Here is a 6,172-nt window from a genome sequence, read left to right as displayed (position 1 = left end):
TCGCTGATGGGCGAAATAAACATAGTCAATCGTTTCGAAGTTTATGGAAAGTCAATCGAAAAGCGGTGCAAAAAAGTAAGCGATGACGCGATAAAGATAGGCCACAGCGAAAAAGGGTCGATGGTCTCGGGAGTCGTGCACGCGCTCGCCGCTCTGCCGACGTTCTGCATACGCTTATTAATGTAGACGCAAAAGTGTTATCGATCCTCGAGCTGGAACGTACACAGAGGCCTGGTATTATACGTATACTCGCTGGCCAAACGCGCGCCTATATACGCAAGCTCTCTCTCTCTCTCTCTCTCTTCCAGGTGCTCTCATTATTTTTCAACCCGATTTCAGGCCAGGCTTCGAGCACATATCGCAATTTGTTTTGTCGGGCGCTCGTTAGTCGCGCTGAAATTTCTTCTCGCTTAGTTGGAAGAGCAAACGCAACGATTGCAGTAGCTGCAAAATCGAATCGTGCGAGTAGGCTGTTGGTATCGATCGGAATTCGTCGAGTCGGAGGAGCCGCCGACAACTTTTCGTGCGATCGATACGAAATTTTTTGTCATACTCATACTTCTATGGAGTGACGATGGGTCGTGAAAAAGTCGTAGCGATGGAACGATATCGCATAATAAACAAGCTGCAGGCTGCGGGTACGCATTGCATGTATACGTATTTCTTGACCTATGTAAGCGCAATGCGGGAGGATATACTTATGACGAAGTGCCATTGAAAAGAGGAGCATCGCGAGACGTACATCATACACTGCTCAATAATAACTAAGCAAATTGGCACGTAAAGGTGTAAAGAAGCACAATTGTCGCGGTTCGCAGTAAAGAAACGCGAAAAGTGCGGCAAAGACAAAAGCTCGTATCGCATACGTTACGACTGGGCACGCGGCGCGTGCGAGAGACGACAGATCACGCAGAAATTGCCCTGTCACTCGCTGCGCTAAGTCTTCTGCACGCGGCACCGTTCACGTGCCCGTCCCGATAATATATAGATGCGCGGCAGAAAGAGAGAGAGAGAGAGACGCGCTGAAAGTGACACTTGAAAGTATATACATTAATCAGCTGTTGTGGCTGCCTGGAGATGCAGGAGTATGTATACAGCAAGAACTTTGCGCGGTAGTCTTGCATCGCTGCATGCGCTTTTCACGAAAACATAATTGTATGTGATGCTTTGATAAATTAGCGAAACGCAGAGAATACAGTTGAAAGAAGCGAGTCTCGATGCAAGTGCGCGCTCGCATGCTCGTCCGATCGACTCACCGGATTCCGGGGTCTATTTTTGAAAAAAAAAGAAGCAGTACAGGCACGTAGTTTGCGAGACGACGGCTAAATATGTACGTGTAGAGGTATGTACGAGTTATTAGCGTCGAGTTGAACTGGAGTTGGACTTGAGCGCAGCTCAGGGATTTGCCACGATATACGTATATATAAATACTAGTTGAGCTCAACAGCGTCACTGAACTTTGCCTTGAATCTAGCTTGAAATAGTTTATATTCTCTCTCTCTTTCGTTCTCTTTCCCGTTCGACTCGGTGTTGCTCGTTGCATAACTGCGAGAACGGATTTAACCCTCTTTCGTTTTCTCGAGGACCAAAACTGTGTAAGCTGCAGCCGTTCCAAACTACGCTCCGACTTTAGCTGCGTTTCCGGTACGCGTCACGATGATGCTCTTACTCGTGTCGGCTGCGTGCGCGGATCACAATTATATTAGCCAAATGCGATTTTTGTTGTTCGCATTGCGCGCACCAAAAGTTCGCAGCTAGAGCGAGCGTGAGCTTGCAAGCTCGCACGTAGGCTCGTTATACATTAGCGGAAACGAGTTTTAATTGGATTTTTCAAGCGACTAACATCTGTATTACAAAGCATACCGAACTCTGCACATGTTCAAGCTGATCAACATATTGGCTTTTTAATAGTTTCGACCGTTTGAAATCTACAAGTTGTCAATGTATATATATTGCAATAAAAACAAATTTACGACGTTTAACGTGATTGTTAATTATTTATTGAACGCATATCGTCTATCAAACGCTATAATCTAGCAATAGCGCAGCTTATTATAATTTCATTCGCGTAATATGTGATCGATTGCATAGCGTCGATGGTGTCGTTCGTCTACTCGGTATGACAGTCGATACAAGCTACGAGCCTACAAAAGGTCGTTAAACTTGACTATAATTGTATCAATCTGCTGCATATACATAGTACACATTTGAAATAATTCCAACGCGTTTAATTCAAAATCGATAAGTGTCACGTAATGCGATCGCAGCTGCCTGGAAAAATCACTGCGATCGACACTCGCCGATCTTCGTCGTCGAGAAGAAATTGTTTTGTTTGCCATTTTTCTGCGCAGCTTCAAACTTTCGTCCAAAGAATAACGCCTTTATATAGTTCTGCTGAACTCGAATTCATAGTTGAGTGGCGCGACGCAAGCATCGACGCCTTCGATCGCGCGAACGTCGAGCGACTCGTGTTCTTCGAACAAATTGCAAGCTCGACGACGACGAGGCAGCTAATAGATTTCAAATATATCGTTGCCGCTGAAATCGGCATGTAGGCGCTCGGAGCTCTTCCACGGCATGCACATACATCAATAGTAGAGTGCCTGTGCGTATGTATTGGCGCGCGCGCGCGACAACGAGACACGTGACTAAACTCGTGCTCTGCATTATCACGAGTATCGATCCCCGCGCTTTTATGTACGGCAGCGGCTATGTTTTCCACGCACGCCGGAGCGTCGCACGCGATGTGTCATTTTTTATACAATCATAACGCGCGTGCTTTATTGAAATTGTCAGCTGCTGCTCCGCGTCGAGTAGTGTCTGCGGCGCTTCGCGCGCTAACACCCTCGCGCGCTCAATCGATACATGTAACGCTTCGTAACTAGCGCACTTTGTTTTTTTTCCTTTGTTTTTTTTGTAAGCGACCATAGCCCGCGCGTCAAAGAATCACTCGAATACTCGTGGACGCCTGGACAAATACTTATAGCCGCGCGACTATTTCGACCGGCCGCCCGCGCGCGCGCTTTTATTATCGCTCGCCGCACACGATAAGATATTTTGCGAGCTGTCGTTATTATACATCCTGTGCTATACCGCACGGCCAAAGAGCCATAGCATGTGTATTTATGTAGGCATAATAATACACGTGACACGGCCAAACTCGATCGCGATATAAAATTCTGTAATGAAACACGCGCGTCTCAATGGGCAAAGCGCGTAAGATTTTCGCAGCGATGCTTGTGTATTATTGAGTTGCTGCAACGAGTTTATATTATTCTTACATTATTCTCTGTACCTGTGCAAATACTTTATGAAATGTAAGGCGATAGTCGCTTATTTTTACCCGGCCGTGTATTGTCTTGGCAAAAGGAAAATATGTGCGTTGCGCGGCTCGCGCGCCTCTGAAAAAGTATCGCGATAACCCAGCCGCGAGCCATGAGAAATTTAACCTATCTCCTATTACACAAACACGTATGCAAGGGTAGATATAAATACCACCGATTAAAATTATAAACGATAAATCGACTGAATAAATACTTGGGCCGCGCGCACGTACACCGTAATATCGTCTGCGTATTGATATTCGAGACGTGTATTATTTTCGCAGGAGGCTTTGACAAAAGATTTTTTTTTACGCCAACGCACGTCCGAGACATTTTTCTTTTGGCGAAAATATATAACGCTTTATGACATCTGTTATTGGAACCTTCGGTCTCATATACACCCAGAGTATTCAGTTGCAAAAGCGATAAGATAGGTCCATCTTCCTAATACCAAACGTGAAAACTAATTCGATCGCCACATTCCGATGAAAGCTCCTTTCATTATTATTCTCGTCATCCGTGCTTACTCCGATATTTTCAAATTTTTTTTCGGCAAAATAAATTTGCGCGTAAGGCGCTTTACTTCAAGAATACCATATCAATGTCGTTTTATTATCCTTTCATCACTCTATTCCACAAGCAATAACATTGCGTCGATACATTTTTATGCGGTGCAAATTATAAGTCGCGTCAAATTCCAATTCGAATAACTAATAAACCTTTTTATGTATTTTCACGTAATTACAATTGTGACTAAAAATCATTTTCGTCAAATGGTTCGATTCATCCGCGGAAATTGTCAGTTAAATTTTGTGATTTTTTCATTGCCTTTATGAAATATCAGCTATTATACAGTAAAAACATACTTACGATGATTTTTGAATTGAGTTAATATTAAATTTCGATCTTAATATTTCAACTTTTCAGAGAATGAACTCAAATACAAAAGTTTTCTTCGAGTTTAAGATTGTCACTTGTCCTTGTTTGTACGACAAAAGTCCACTCGAACAACCACATGACTTTGGTAAGGCTCTCTAAGTGTCCTCCAGTTCTTTTTCGACAGTGGGTAGCAATATTTGTTAAAAAATTACGTACAAAAATGTATTTTTGTTACTTAGGCAGAGAACACTACCTATAAATACGCGGAAGGCGGTGTAGTATACGTCTTTCGATTTAACGTCACGGCACATGGCGTGTGTGTTATATTGCTTCTAAGAAGTTTAGCAAACGTTAAAATAATGAACTTAATCTGGCCGAAAAAATGCGTAAAAATTTTATTCATTCATGGTAGATGATTATAACAAAGCAATGTCTATTATGACTCAACAAATTTCAAAGATGGGCCCAGACATTACATGGAAATTCGCACGTTATGATATTTCTGCAATTTTTATCAAATCTAAGGCCCCTTGACAACTCGAAATTTGACCCACTTTTTTTTCAAAAAATAAAATCAATGAAAATCAATGAATCAAATAGCCTTCTGCGAATGGCTGTTTTTGAGTTTCAATTTGAATCAAAATGAAATATTGTTTGCTCTTTAAAAAGTTTTCTTTTATAGGGACAAACGAAACTATTATTCAGGATACAGATTGAATAACATAAAATAATAAATAAAAATCCAAAGGATGTAATGAAAACTAACACTCGAACGTATTCTTTGTTATTTTTTCTCAATTTCTGATGAATAGAAATTTTTTCGCAATTGGTCCAGCAAAATTACAATTATGGATTAACCTTTGGAAGGCGTTAAAAAACAATTTAGTCATGCGACGGCTACACACAACAATGCAACGCATTTTTTTTATCATCAGAAAAAAAAACAAACATTGCTGACACGAACAGGGTACTATAGCAATCGCGACTTTTTTAAATTCCTGCTTGCGTCATTCATCTGCGATTCGAAAGCTAAAAAGTGAGTTTGAGTTTGTCTTTGGCGTATGAGTATTCAATTATGACCGATTGGACCATTAATTATTTGTCGCACAATAATACAAAGCACGTGCTTATTATTCTTACGACTTGAAGCAAACGGCGAATTTTGATGGACTTGATTTGTATTTTTGACTTTAGTTGATTGCATAATCAAAGTGAAATATATTTTTTTATCACAACTCTGCATTTTTTTGTAACGATTCAAAATAATTTTTAGTTAATTGATGAAGTTCTTCGAAATCCTAAAGATTTAATTAAAAGATTTTTGAGTTTATAATATAGATTGTACGATGATTTTATAAATGAAATATATATTTCTTCGTAAATTGCATTCGTGCAAAAAGTGCTAATCTTATGCCAATTTAGGAAACTCCTCAACTTTTTACAATTGCCACTCAAAACGAGCGTTAATATATGTAAAAATCATGTTTTGTAAGGTCAGCTCGAGCGGACAACACCGATAGATAATAAAATGGATGGGTTTCTCGCAAGTTGGCAATTGCATGGGTCCGTCAGGAGTTGCGCACTGTATCATCGTTGCTTGGTTTTCTGTCTGTTCATGTTCACGCATTTCATTATAGTTAGGTACAGTGTATATATGGTACACATATTCACACACACACGCACATACTCATTCACGTACGCACACATACAATGCAGAGGGGCCAGGGGCAGCAAAGCAGAAAAACAGCCGCAGAATATTGCTCGCGGGAGCACGTCGAGGCACAACGAGAGGCCTACGTTATAGCTCGACTCATAAAAGTGAGTCAGTCAATCGCGCTCGACGACGCGGTGCACTTCGTCGTTGTTTCGTTCTGAGTTATAGCCGCCTTCTATACGCGCGCTTCTTTTATGTATGTGCTCTCTTGCTCCTTTTCTCTCGTTCTTGCCTACTGAATAACAGTGTGAGTTGA

Source organism: Trichogramma pretiosum, unplaced genomic scaffold (assembly GCF_000599845.2).
Source record: "Trichogramma pretiosum strain Unisexual culture from Peru unplaced genomic scaffold, Tpre_2.0 scaffold32, whole genome shotgun sequence".
NCBI lineage: Eukaryota > Metazoa > Arthropoda > Insecta > Hymenoptera > Trichogrammatidae > Trichogramma > Trichogramma pretiosum.
Note: the sequence above shows the minus strand (reverse complement) of the source record.